Consider the following 15,717-nt stretch of genomic DNA (forward strand, 5'->3'; position numbering starts at 1 on the left):
ATTCGGGGATTTCCCCGATAAGAAAAAAAAAGGGGGAGGTGGGGGGGGGGGGGTCTCCCTCTCATAATAAGTCCCCTATTCAGGCGTGCTCTGAAACTTCGGAAGTCCTCCCGAAATCAATATTAATCTCATTTGACAGATACATCTCGTAAATCAAGCGGTCAATGTTTTAATATTTTATATATTTTGTACAATTTTTAGTTGTCACCATGCTGACCTGTATGGATATACTATTGTCCAAGGCTGACTACGGGACGACCAAGAAATAGCTGTTCAAATGGAGGAGATCAAGGGACATGGAACCACAAGGAGAGAATCGAGAGGATGGCACAGGAAAGAGTTGGTTGGAGAAGTTGACGTTTATACTTCGCGTAGAGCTTAAGGACTTTAGTAAGTAGTTATGCTTGTACTTAAACTGCAATTGACAATTCATGTAGTAGCCTAAAATTGATTTCTATCTCCTTTATTGTAGCAATTGTCATCGTACTGAAGTCAAGCTCTGTATGTCGTCCTTTAATGTTTGATGGTAAGGAGGCTTTCAACTGTTTCATATATTTGTTTTATCTGTAGGTAATGGATGCTTTTTCACATATGTATACATCTTTCATCTTCATTTTCATGTATGTAAATTATTTATATAACTTAATTGATATTCAAAATTCCTCTGGATCAAGGATCAGTGTATTGTTTTTTTATTCTCTGCAGCACTGGTTATATTGATGAACGTAAATGCAAATCGTTATGAGGACAAATGGAGGGGGAGGATTTATCGTCATGGAGGCATATGATAGGTAATGTGCATACAAGGGCATGTCATAGATAAGTAAATGCAGATTGGTAATTAGTCAGTATCTTCACGTGTTAATAGAATCACCTTTTAATCAGTTAATTTAGCCCTGTTTTTAGGTGATTCCCTTGTTTTTGGCATATGTTCCCATGTGTAAATAATTTCCAACACGGTAACTGTCATAAACTTGCATTCTTCATTCTTTTGTGACCAATAACTGTGATAGTTGAAAACAAAGATTAGAGAATTATAAAAGCCTTACGATATCAGTTATTGTTACGTTTCACTGTTATGTATTTGTTCACAGATGATGCAATCGTCTTTCTTCGATATTCTGTATCTCTGAAATAAAATTGAGATTGAAAAAGGACAAGGCCTTATTCATTTATATCGAAGAAACTAAAAGTATGACGGACGCTAGAGATCTCGCGGAGATCACCGCAATAAGATGTCCTGCCCAGGCTGTCTAGAATCATGGACATCAAACATCCCTTCAGACGTCCTGCTCAGACTCCTCGACATCCACGAGAGGACTGCTCATCCGACTACATCCCCTGCAACAGCGCCAACGGCCACAGGGGTTAAAGCTGAAAAAGTCAAGCGACCGATCATCTCTGTGTCAGGAACAAGCGAGGAATGGACATACTTCAAGCAGAGGTGGTCGGAATATAAGCTCGCCACGCGACTTAGCGGCCAGGACATCATTTTTCAACTCCTTGAATGCTGCGACGAGGCCCTCCGTAGAGACTTATCAAGGAGTTTCACTAACCTCACGTCATGTGATGAAAATACTCTCCTCGATAATATTAAAAAACTCGCAATCCGCCAAGAAAACGTCATGGTGGCTAGGTTACAACTCCAGCAGATGCGACAAGACAGAGATGAACCAGCCCGGACCTTTGCCGCACGCATCAAAGGTCAAGCTAGTGTCTGTCAGTACGATTTGAAGTGCACATGTGGAGTCAATGTCTCATACAGTGATCAGATGATTCGGGACACTTTGATAATCGGCTTAGCAGACGACGACATTCGCCTTGATGTGCTGGGACAGGCTGACCAAGACATGTCACTCGACAACACCATCCGTTTTATCGAGGCTAAGGAAAGCGGGAAGCGCTCGGCTGGCAGGATTAACCCCCTTCCTCTAACGCTCACCCCTACATCAGTCAACGCAGCAAGTAGCACGTATAGACAAATGGAAAGAAAACGCCTCATTGGGCAAAACCGACCCCCTGAAAGGAAATGCGGCTATTGTGGTAGAGATGGACGTGGCACTAAGAAACAAGACAGAGTCAACCATTGCCCTGCATACGGTCATATATGCACCAATTGCGACATTCCGCACCACTTTGAAAATGTCTGCAGAAAACCAAAACAGAAAAGGCAAGGCAACTCTGCAACAGCTGTGTTTGAAGCACTATGCTCGATTGATCGTCTTGACCATCATGTGTACAATTCTGCACGCGAGTCATGGGAAAAGCGCCCATCTGCACAACAGCCGACAGTCCAAATTGAGATCCAAGCCCTCCCGTCAGATGCTAACGACCTTGGAATCGATTCCACCCTGTGCAACCCAACCAATACGGCAAAAGCCCTGGCCATTGCAGACACCGGCTGCCAATCATGTCTTGCTGGAACCTCACTCCTTACACAGCTAGGTTTAACCACTGCCCACCTCACTCCTACTTCAATGAAGATGAGAGCTGCAAATCAAAACCCCATCGAGATCGTGGGTGCCCTAGCCCTTCGAATAACAGGCTTCACACATTCCATGCAACGGAAAACAACGCGTCAAATTGTTTACATCTCGCAAGCAACTGACAAATTTTTCTTATCCATGGAAGCCTGCAAAGACCTTGGTATCATACACCACTCATTCCCTTCAATAGAATCAGCCATAATAACAGACTCTATGAAGACCATCCAATCTGTCCTACATAGTGAATCTAATAATACTGCTGACAAAGACCCTTGCGATTGTCCCCCTCGCCAGAAACCACCACCCCTCCCAACAATCCTGCCCTTCCCAGGCATAGAAGAAAACAGAGAAAAGCTTGAACAATGGCTCTTAGACTACTACAAAAGTAGCACTTTCAATGTCTGCGAGCACCAAGGGCTACCAATGATGTCTGGACCCCCAATGAGACTCCTTATCGACGATGAGGCCACGCCTGTTGCACACCACACCCCTATCCCAGTACCCATCTACTGGCAGGAACAGGTTAAGGCTGGCCTTGATCAGGACAATCAACTTGGCCTACTGGAACCAGTTCCAATCGGGACCCCAGTGTCATGGTGTCATCGGATGGTTGTCTGCGCTAAGAAATCGGGGAAAACCTCGCCGAACCGTGGACTTCCAAGCCCTTAATCGCTATGCCACTAGAGAGACGCACCACACTCAGTCGCCATTCCACCAGGCCCGCATGGTTCCACACAACACGAGAAAGAGTACTTTCGATGCTTGGAATGGCTATCACAGCATAGCACTAGACCCCGAGGACAGACACCTGACTACCTTCATAACCCCTTGGGGCCGATACAGATATCGCGTGTGCCCTCAAGGGTACATTTCATCTGGCGATGCCTACACAAGACGATTCGACGAGATTATAAGTGACATCGGCAACAAGACAAAAGTAATTGATGACACTATCATGTGGTCCCAATCCATAGAAGACAGTTTCTTCCAAACAGCCAAGTTCCTGGATACATGTGGCAGGAATGGGGTCATTCTTAACCCATCAAAGTTCTCCTTTGCAAAAGAAACAGTCCAGTTCGCAGGGTTTGAAATTACGCCAACAACTGTTCGTCCATGCCCACAAGTCTTAGAAGCAATTCAGAAATTTCTCAAACCCCGCACAATCACCGACGTGAGAAGCTGGTTTGGCCTTGTAAACCAGGTCGCATATGCCTTTGCGTCAGCAGAACGAATGCAACCATTCCGCACACTGCTTCAACCCAAGACACCATTCGTGTGGACTGAAGATCTAGACAAGCTGTTTGAAGAAACTAAGTCCATCATCGTCCAAGAAATTCAGAGAGGCGTGGAAATATTTGACAAAAACAAACCGACATGTCTGGCCACTGATTTCAGCAAAGATGGCATTGGATTCTGGCTACTACAAAAGCATTGCACATGCGCATCAAACAAACCATTCTGCTGCCGAACAGGGTGGAAAGTGACATTAGTGGGCAGCCGCTTTACATCACCAGCAGAGGCAAGATACGCCCCGATTGAAGGAGAGGCCCTGGCTGTGGTAGATGCCCTCAACAAAACTCGTCATTTCGTGCTAGGCTGTCCCAACCTGATTATCGCAGTTGATCACAAACCCCTCCTTAAGGTGTTCAGTGACAGGAACTTGGATGCCATCCCAAACCCACGACTCAGGAACTTAAAAGAAAAGACACTGAAATATCGGTTCCAGATTACTCATATCCCTGGTGTCCATCATGTTGCTGCAGACACCATCTCACGCAAACCAGTGGGCGAAGCCGAACACCTCCATCTACCCGACGATGCAACCCACATCTTCACTGACCTCAGCCTCCCTACTCTGCCTCATGACTTCCTCATGGCCATCAGAGCACAACCTGCAAACCCCAATTTACACGCAGATGAAGAAATACCCATTGGAGGTATCAGCTCAATAACTTGGAACGATGTTCGTGTTGCCACCAGCAGTGACCACTCAATGGTTGAATTAATTGACCTGATAGAAAATGGGTTCCCTGATGCAAAAGACAATTTGCCAACAGAACTTAGACCTTACTTTCAATTCAGAGACAAACTTACAAGTTTCGACGGTGTGGCTTTGTACAATGACCGCATAATTATTCCTCCTAGTCTGCGCGACAAAGCCCTTCGAGCCCTCCACTCAGCTCATCAAGGTGTGTCCCAAATGTTCTCCCGCGCTGACGCCTCATTTTTCTGGCCTGGGATGACCGCTGCAATAAGTGAAATGCGAACGAAGTGCCAGTCTTGCAACCGCATAGCCCCAACTCAACCAAGTGCTCCCCCTACCCCGCCAATGCAACCCCAATACCCCTTCCAGTGTATCTGTGCAGACTTTTTCCAATATGCAGGACATAACTACTTAGTTATTGTCGACAGCTATAGCAATTGGCCCATCGTGGAAAGAGCACATGGTGGATCCACAGGCCTCATTACCAGCCTAAGACGCACTTTCACTACTTACGGCATCAGTGATGAACTCTCATCTGACGGTGGCCCAGAATTCACCTCTACAGCCACAACGTTCCTGCGCAACTGGGGGGTCCAACACCGTCTCTCCTCAGTGGCATTCCCCCACAGCAACAGCAGGGCAGAGATTGGTGTCAAGACCATCAAACGAATGATCATGGACAACACCGGTCGTGACGGGAACCTTGACACCGACTCCTTCCAATGCGCCATCCTTCAGTATCGTAACACGCCAGACAGGGACACTCGGCTATCCCCTGCGATGTGCATATTTGGAAGCAGTGGCGGTTCTAGCCTATTTACAGTGGTGGGGCAAAGATGATTCGGCCATATATATATATATATATATATATATATATATATATATATATATATATATATATATATATATATATATATATATATATATATATATATATATATATATATATTTTTTTTTTTTAAAATTTATTTTTAATTATTTTTTTTATTTTTTTTAAATTTTTTTTTACTTATCTTTTTATTTTTTAAAAATTTATTTATTTATTTATTTATTTTTTAATTAATTTTTTTTAAATAATTATTATTTTTCACTTTTAAAAAATAATATTTCAACCACAAATAATCACATTCAAAATGAAATGACAATACCAGTAGATTTTAATTATTCCAAACGTAATCAAAAATGAATCACGAAAGAGAATACAACTAAAAAATAAAGCGACGAGACATAATGCGACAACACCTTGACAATACAAGTCCATTTCGTTCACTCGAAAAATTAAAGATTTGCTTTAATCCATCAACGGCGAGATTAATATTTCTGTTACATGACTGGTTTTCAGTAGTATGTAGTGACCTTAAAGTTTTAATCGAGAAGCAACAACAGCGATACGACTCGAGTTTCATTCAGAGCTCAAATTGCATTTCACTGCTGTCTTGATGATTAGAATGATTGTGCCGGTGGTGGTAGTGGTTGGAATAGTGGTAGCGGTGGTGGTGGTGGTGGAGGAGGATGTAATTATGGTAGTGGTTTTGGTGGTGCTGTTGGTTAGAATGATAGTTGTGGAGACGATGACGGAAATTTTATGATGTTGATATTGTTTTTATTGCTATTGTAGTACTTGTTGTTAATATTGTTGTTGTTGTTGTTAATGATGATGCTGATGATGATGATGATGATGATGATGATGATTATGATGACAACGACGATGTCGTCGACAATGATGGTTACCATACGATATTACAAAGTTTATTCAATCTTAGGCTTTCGACAATAAATCATAGAATTTGATGACCACATACATGAAAGTGGAAAAAAAATGGTAAATGGAACCAAACAATAAACTGATACCATTAATAACCACAAAAAAATACAACAATAGTAATACCACCAATACGTACAATAATAATAATAATAATAATAATAATAATAATAATAATAATAATAATAATAATAATAATAATAATAATATAATAATAATAACAACAATAACAATAATAATAATGATGACAATAAAATAATAATAATGATAATAATAATAATAATAATGATAATAATAATAATAATAATAATAATAATAATAATAATAATAATAATAATAATAATAATAATAATAATAATAATAAAATAATAATAATAATGATAATGATAATAATAATAACAATAATAATATTACCATCATCATTACTACCACCACCATCATTACTACTACCACCACCGCTACCACTATCACTACCACCATCACATCATTATTACGTTTCCAATCATTTGTTCTCGTTTTTAAAAAATTGATATCTATCAAAAGAGACGAAATTCCGGTCATTTTTTTAAAGGGTAGTTAAAATATCTACGATTTTATTAGCCCTGAAAACTACGATTTTTATTTTCCTATTTCAAGTAGGCAGGTCTGCTATGACAAATATCAGTTCCATAGTCAAAATAAGACAAACAAAAACAAAGTTTATTTAATCTTAGGCTTTCGCCAATACTTCATACAATACAATTAAGACAAAATAATGTTACCAGTTTCTCCTCATGCATTCGTTAGACTATAACGACCGTGTTATCTTTACTCCTTACCCAACCAACCCCGAGCTTCCCGCCTCTTCATCGCGAACTATCTTATGTATGTATTAGCTTCAGGACGGGCAAGTACGGAATCTGCCCACCCTTCCGTATTTCCTCTATAACTTAGTTAGAATTCAACTCTCTCCTTTTCTCAGAGAAAACCAAAATGGTGGTTGTATTTTATATATTTATTTAGTCGTGACTTTTGAATAAAAGTGTTTTGTTTTATTAGACGGAATACAATAGAAAATGACATTGTTTTGCAAAATTATTTTGTCTGGCAATAAAAATACAGCGGTAATTACTTTAAGAATTAAAAAAAAAAACTAACAAATTAATTTGTTAAAAAAACAAAACAAAAAAACAACCCCAAAACAACAACAACAACAACAAAAAAATAAGAAAACAATTTAAATAAATGAGTTTTGAGAAGCACTAAAGAAAACGAGAAAAAAAGAAAAGTTTAAATGGATAAACAAATATATAAAAACAACACAAATTAATACTAAATTGATATAAAATTAGTAAATTAATAAATTTAATTCAATACTGGAACATTCCCAAAGTCATTACATCAATGGTACCAGCACAAGTAAGGCAATAAATAAGAAAAAGTTCGTTTGCCAAAATCTCTATTTAGTTTTCACTGGTTAATAAGGTGGGCTCATTTGAATTAGCCCGACCTAGAACTAGAGAGGCCAGACAGCAAAAATCGGAGTTAGTTCGCCGTCAGGCGACGTGACGATGAGATGACGATGTGGGCGGAGTGGAGTGGTTGGGTGGGGGGGGGGGGGGGGGTGATAAAAAAGAACAGGAGCGTTGTCTGGTTTATGCATTACATGATGCATGGTGATTCGCAATCTATCAAAAATACACACAAATTGATTTCAGTACGAAGTATCAAGTTTAAGTAGTAACTTTTGAAATTATCTAATTTAAATTAGATTATTTCTGACCTGATAATACAGCATATAACTTGAAAAAACAGGCTGGTATTTGCCCACCCTGCCCATTATTACCAGCCGTCCCTGTTTGGAAGGCCAATCAGGGACTTTATTCCGATACACCCAGGAAAATATATCCCCCATAAAACCTGGCAAGAGACCTTGGCCAACAGGGAAGATGCCTTAAGAAACAGGCACATGAAGGATGCAGAAAGACTATCTGCCCATACTCGCATTCTACCCCCCCTTACTGTTGGAGACTGCGTCAGGATACAAAATCAAACGGGGCCATTTCCCACGAAATGGGACAAAACAGGAATCGTTATTGAAGTCCGTCAGTTCGACCAGTATGTCGTCAGAGTTGATGGATCGGGCAGAATAACACTAAGAAACAGAAAATTCCTGCGCCTATATCACCCAGTGATTGCCAGGGCCCCTCTAACCACACTGCCTACACCCACCACAACAGTGGCAAAGAGCAATAATTCAACGCCTGCAACACCCAAGATGGTCTCCAACTCAGCAGGCCAGAAAGCAACTCCAGAGACAGTACAGCCCGATGCTCCACCGCTCGAAGAGCCACCCAGCAACGGTCCTGCTGACGAAATTATCGTCCCAACAAAACAACCTAACAAACCGATTGCTCCAGCCGGTGATGCCGAAGGAACTCCACCTCCTAGGACAGCTCGCTTGCCCCGCGCTTTGATGGCCCTCCAGCCATACAACAAGCCTGGTCTGAAGGAAACAGACCAGCTACCCGAGAGGCGCTCAAGAATTAAATGACTTTCATTTTACGTTACTTAAAACTCGAAAATCATTTAGTACGAGTCTAATCTATATCCCTGTCCTCTATCTGCGAAGAAAGCACCATATTATTGCAACTGATCATCATTTTTCTAATTTAATATCAGTCTTTGTCCCCTACTTGTCAAGAAAGCACTATCCAAAGACTTGGGGGGCATAGAGAATTATAAAAGCCTTACGATATCAGTTATTGTTACGTTTCACTGTTATGTATTTGTTCACAGATGATGCAATCGTCTTTCTTCGATATTCTGTATCTCTGAAATAAAATTGAGATTGAAAAAGGACAAGGCCTTATTCATTTAAAGATGGTAACAATGGTACCCAACATATAATCTTAAATTTTATCTTTAATAATTTGAACAAGAACCTGAAGTCTTTATAAAGCAAAATACATTGTAATATATCATTTATGTGCATTTTATTCTATATCTTAAATTTAATGTTTGTCTCAATATTAAGCGTTATAAATTTCCATTTTAAAAAGTTTGATTTTACATTATGTTAAGCGCATGTACAACCATATTCATATTCGCCAATTTTCTGTTGCACATTGGGTGAGATAGAGGAAGTGGTTTTCTATTGGGATCAATTGACTTTGGACAAGAGATGCCTTTATCAAATCATGTGTCGGGTTTGCCTAAAGGGTCACTGTACCTGACTGAATTCCGTATTCGCACCTCCTCGCCACTTTAATGTGGATGTTTTTCTTTTATATAAGGGGATATGATGCAAGCTAACATTGGCGTCCATAATATATAATATATCAAAGTGGATATCGAATCCTGAAGTTAATAGGGCAACAGACCCAACTTTCAGGAAAAGAAAAGATTGTAATGTATTTTTTTATTTGCTTCACAGACACTTCAAAGGGGCGAAAAGTAGACATTCAAAACGTGAGGTTTCGTCATCGATATTAGACAGTCACTTACTTGGTATGTTTCTTCATGTGTAATTTTTCAATTAATACTATATTATAATGGTTTATTTATAACCTTGCCTTATGATAATTACTCGTATAATGTTGACAGGCACACCGTGAAAGTCAATTTAGTCAATGTTTCAATTTTGTATTATTCTAAAGATGTTACCAGCAATCATCACTGTACTTTTCATTTTAAAATTATTTTTTTCTTGAATTGTGATTTTTAGTTTGGCCAATCACCTGCAAATTAAAAAAAAATAGAGCTTTTCTATAGCGCAATATCCACGAAACGTGCTCAAAGCTCTTTACAACGTGTCCATAGCCAAGAACAACAGATAACATGTAGAACAACACTGACGACTGTTGGTCGATATTACAATTTTTTCCGACAGAGACAACGTTCACGGCCAGGTACTCATTTTACACCTGAGTACGGTGAGAGAATGTGAGTAAAGAGCGTTTTTCAAGGATACTATGAGCCGAGCGAGGCTCGAACCCATACCACAAGACCACATAGCCGCAGACAAAAAATATTTTGTATTTTCCTGCAAATCTTAACAATGATGAATGCTAATATTAAGATGTTTTTGTTCCACAGCCACTCGCACGTTTTCAGTAACCTCAAACACAACACGGAAACTGTGCAGTTTTGGTAAGTGTCTATAATATATATTAGATTTGGAGAAAGATGTTAAGTAATAACAGGTTTTAAGTAATTGAGGGGTGTCCCGATAGCTCTGTTGATAGAGCACTCGCTTTTCACTCAAAGGGACCAAGATGGATCCTGGGTGTAGTTGAGATTTATTTCTGACCCCGCTTTGAATTAGTAGCTGGGTCTCTGAGACCTTAAGGAAAATACTTTGCGTCACCTTTATCATCTCGACACTGTAATGCTACTAAGTCGATCGATGTGGAGTATTTGCTTCGGTGCTTTTGGTTGCTGGATATTTTAGGTTTGGCAGAAAGTACTTGAAATTCTATCAGCGTCCGTTCCCGGGAGCAGTTTTCATTTTTATTAATTGTAAAAACTTCATTAGGCTTATGGCTGGAAATGGACCAATTTTTGCCTTCTATATAAATGAACGCTGTGTTTGACAGCTACTTTAATAGTTAGTTGGAACAAGTGATCAAAATATAATGGATAATAAATGTCTTTACGTCATTGCCGTATAGGGAGAAAAATAATGTAAAAGGTAACTTCCAGTCTTATATTTTATAGCGTTTGTATAAATATTTTCAATCAATCTTTATTATTTTTCATTTCAGTGACGGTTTTTCTGGCAGGCCTGCGGATGCCATGTGGGAAAAAATAGTTTACATATGAATAAAATCATAATTCTTTATCATGTGTTTTTGTTTTGTGTGTTTTATTTTTATTAATGGGGTTGGTGGTGAGTGGGGGGGGGGGGGGGGGGCGGGTGTGTGGCTTTGGGTCACTCTTTCTGTCCTTTTTCTGGGTGGGACATGCCTGTGATCTCAGACTAGACCAAGGTTTCTGGGTGGGGTTCCTGACCTCCCATAGTGGGCAGGGAGGTACATACTGTCTTCTATCCCCCAATATGTTTTCCAACTTGGTTTCTGTCTTTTTCTTGGAATGAGATTACTTGGTTTTGTACTGGCTCTGGCCCGATACCCTGACTGGGAGGGAAACGGTCAAATGTAAGGTTTGTTTTGGGAGATTATATTTTTTCCCCTTGTAGATCATCTCTCTATTATGCACTGTATTATATTTTCTTTATATTATATATGATTTGTAAAACATTTGAGTGTATTCCCCTTAGTGGGGACCTGTGCTTGTGTCTGGAGAGACTTTCAGTGATCTCGAACTAAGTACACTGATAGTGTGCTCTTGGAATCTACATCTGTTTCCTATTTGAATCAATTCCCCTTTGTCTTACTTTTTCTTGGGTGTTTTAATTGTAATTCTAGAACTTTTTACTATCCCATTTTCTTCCTATTTACTGGCGCTGATATGACCTAAATGTGTTGCAAGCGCCGTAAAATCCTCAAAAACAAAACATCAGACTAAACCCCTGGATAGATTGCTCTTGGTTACTTCTGAGTCCACGTTGGTTCTATTAGAGTTTTTCCCCTAATTTTAACAAGTGATGAACGAGATGCCTTCCAGGGGTGATGGATTCTACATTAGTTCAAATAGCTTCTTTTATCCCTATTCTCCTGGGTGAGGTTCCTAACTTCTCATAGTGGGCATGGAGGAACTTACTGTCTTCTATCTCCTTATATCTATTTTTCAACATGCTTTCTGTCTTGCCTTTTCTTGGGTGCTTTAATTGTAATTCTAGAACTTTCTACTATTCCATGTTCTTCCTTTTTTACTGGCGCTAATATGACCTTAATGTGATGCAAGCGCCATAAAACCTTCAAAAACAAAAACAAAAATCCTTTATCATTTGAACTTGCTTTTGCCCTCGATTAATACGAATTGGTTTTGTCGGGGCTTTGGCTGGAATTTTTCCTTTTTTTCCAAATAGATTGATCGGGGCCTCTTAACCTCCAAAAATGGGCAGACATTTGCTGCGTCTTATATCCCCGATTTTGCTCTTTGTCTTTGTTCTGTATTGAGATGCTTTGCGGGAAACTTTAGCTGGGAGGGACATGCTCAAATGTAGATTTTTTTTCGAAAGATATTTTTTCATTGCAAATAATCTGTTTTAATTCTTAATCTATTTCACTCTGTGAGCATCTGAGTGTTCTTAATACCGGGATCTTTCGCTTGTGCCTATTCGACTATTAGGTAATTTCAGTAGGCACATCAGTGGATTGCTCGAAGAATCCTGTTCCATTTTGAATCAGTCACTTTTATCTTGGTTTTCCTTTGGTGCTTTTATCTTCAGACCGACTTTTCCTTATCATTGGTGCTTAAATTAGCTACTTATGTCGCAAGCGCCATGAAACTCCTACATAAATTAGAGGGAGGTGGATTGCATTGTTTTTTTCTAATTGTTTTTCCGAATTATTTTCAAAATATTTTTCTATGGTCAGCTAGTCCCTTTGCTTTTTTGTTTTTGGATTTAGATCAAAATGGTATTTTGTTAGGATGATTTCAATCTGAAATTGTCAAAAATATAGTACTGAGGCCAGGTTTTTATGCGTTCTATTAGGGGACAATAAATATATTTTCCGGACACTGACAAAAAATAAATCTTTGCCATTTTTTGGTCATTTGAATTCTTAGATATTTTTTTAGCCTTGGGTTCACTCCAATATATTTTTATCGATATGATGGGTCACTTATATAGTTTCATTATATGCTTTTCCCCCAAACACTAATGCTGTGATTGGATAGCTCGGTCTGTTAAATCTGGCGGAAAGTTAACGGGGTCCGATGTCAAAATGGGATGGGCGGTGGGAAAGTGGTCACATACTGCGTTTTATATCTTTCTATGAGTTGCTTTCTGCCTTTGTCTTTGAATGGGATTACTTGGTTTTGTCCTGACCCTTTCTGGAGTCCTTGGCAGTAAGGGAAACAGTCAAATGTATAGTGTTAGTTTTTGGAGGAGATACGTTTTTCTTGTAAATCACCTGTTTTGTTTTGATTACGATTTGTAAGCTGTTGTGTTCCTCTAAGTGAGATCCTGTGCTGGTGTCTAGATGAGACTTCCAGGTCATTTCAAACTAAGTACGCTGATGGTGTGCTCTTTGAATCTACACGTCTTCTCTATTTTAACCCTTATCTTTTTCTTGTGAGCTTTTTAAATTGTGAATCTTAAAATTGAAAAACAACCTATTTTGTTCCTTCTTTCTGACGCTGAAACGATGTAATTGTGTTACAAGGGCCCCTAAATAATAATTTTAACATACGTACGTATGCCTTTATCAAATTATTAAATCAAACCACGAAATGTGCTCAATGTGAAGATAGGAGTTGGGATGTACTAGAGGAATCTAAACGAAGCAGCAGAAGTGGTAGTGGTTGTTGTGGTAATAGTCGCAGTAGCTGGGCTGAGAATCTTCGGCCCATCACCATCACGATTCTTTTCTTTTCGTTACAACCAATACATTCCATAATGGGCAAAAGGGGGGGGGGGGGGGGGTACATACACAGTACACCTTATATCTGTTTTCCAAAATACTTTCTGCCTTTGTCTTGGAATGAGATTACTTGGTTTTGTCCTGGCCCTTGCCGGTGTCCTAGCTGGGAGGGAAACAATCAAATGCATAGTTATTGTTTTGGGAGATAATATTTTTTTCCTTGTAAATCATCTCTCTGTTATGTATTATTATATTTGTTATTTTGAATGTATAATGTAAGCATTTGAGTGTATTCCTCTTTGTTGGATTTTGTGCTTGTGTCCGGATAGGACTTATAGGTGATCTCAAACTAAGTACGTTGGTGGTAAGCTCTTGGAATCCACATCTGATCCCTATTTGTTTCCAGTTCCCCTATGCCTTACTTCTTTTCTTGGGTGCTTTAATTGTAATTCTAGAACTTTTTACTATCCCATTTTCTTCATTTTTCCTGGCGCTGATATAACCTAAATGTGTTGCAAGCGCCGTAAAACTCTTTAAACAAAAACAAACAACCAATACATTAACATCCCTACTACCAATCATAATCCAACCACCACTGCAACAACGACCACATCAACATCACTCCTACATCTACATCCACAATCGCTTCAGCAGCCCTATTATATTCAACCATCGACTATGTAACCTTGATTATTAATGATTCGTTGTCCTTCGGATCTTTGCATGATTGCTATAAAACAACAATTTCAACTCTTAAGAAACCAAATTTAGACCCTGACAGTTTGAAAAATTACCGTCTTGTATCAAATAATTCCTTCATATCTAAGATTCTGGAAAAGAATATATTAAGTTTACCATCCCTGGATCGAGAGCGGTTCTCACAATTCTTTGATTTTACACCACCATTAATCGACTTTATGCATATGAATGAGGAGACTCAAAGAGGGGGACTCGCCTCTTTGAACCTGCTGTTCGGAAGTCCTTGTTCATTTCTTGTAAATCCTGTGTTTTATTTTGATTACGATTTGTTAGCTGTTGTGTTCCTCTAAGTGAGATCCTGTGCTGGTGTCTAGATGAGACGTCCAGGTCATTTCAAACTAAGTACGCTGATGGTGTGCTCTTAGAAGCTACACGTGTTCTCTATTTTAACCCTTTTTCTTTTTCTTGTGAGCTTTTTAAATTGTGAATCTTAAAATTGAAAAACAACCTATTTTGATCTTTTTTTCTGACGCTGAAACGATGTAATTGTGTTGCAGGGGCCCCTAAATAATTATTTTAACATACGTACGTATGCCTTTATCAAATTATTTAATCAAACCACCGAATGTGCTCAATGTGAAGATAGGAGTTGGGATGTACTAGAGGAATCTAAACGAAGCAGCAGAAGTGGTAGTGGTTGTTGTGGTAATAGTAGCAGTAGCTGGGCTGAGAATCTTCGGCCCATCACCATCACGATTCTTTTCTTTTCGTTACAACCAATACATTCCATAATGGGCAAAAGGGGGGGGGGGGGGGGGGGGGGGGGTACATACACAGTACACCTTATATCTGTTTTCCAAAATGCTTTCTGCCTTTGTCTTGGAATGAGATTACTTGGTTTTGTCCTGGCCCTTGCTGGAGTCCTAGCTGGGAGGGAAACAATCAAATGCATAGTTGTTTTGGGAGATAATATTTTTTTCCATGTAAATCATCTCTCTGTTATGTATTATTATATTAGTTATTTTGAATGTATAATGTAAGCATTTGAGTGTATTCCTCTTTGTTGGATTTTGTGCTTGTGTCCGGATAGGACTTATAGGTGATCTCAAACTAAGTACGTTGGTGGTAAGCTCTTGGAATCCACATCTGATCCCTATTTGTTTCCAGTTCCCCTATGCCTTACTTCTTTTCTTGGGTGCTTTAATTGTAATTCTAGAACTTTTTACTATCCCATTTTCTTCATTTTTCCTGGCGCTGATATAACCTAAATGTGTTGCAAAACCCTTTAAAACAAAAACAAACAACCAATACATT

The 15,717-nt window shown here is 39.2% G+C and overlaps 1 long non-coding RNA gene across 1 annotated transcript; it reads left to right on the forward strand.

Annotated features, from left to right (window-relative positions):
* The first annotated feature begins 206 nt into the window (after positions 1–206).
* Positions 207–11,054, forward strand: LOC144958586 (uncharacterized). Its single transcript, XR_013642472.1, has 5 exons — positions 207–390; positions 706–791; positions 9,648–9,721; positions 10,310–10,363; positions 10,978–11,054. It is a non-coding gene; the product is annotated as an uncharacterized LOC144958586 (long non-coding RNA).
* The last annotated feature ends 4,663 nt before the right edge of the window (positions 11,055–15,717 follow it).

Source organism: Berghia stephanieae, chromosome 1 (genome assembly GCF_034508935.2).
Source record: "Berghia stephanieae isolate SIO BIC M18660-M18661 chromosome 1, UCSD_Bste_1.3, whole genome shotgun sequence".
Classification (NCBI taxonomy): domain Eukaryota; kingdom Metazoa; phylum Mollusca; class Gastropoda; order Nudibranchia; family Aeolidiidae; genus Berghia; species Berghia stephanieae.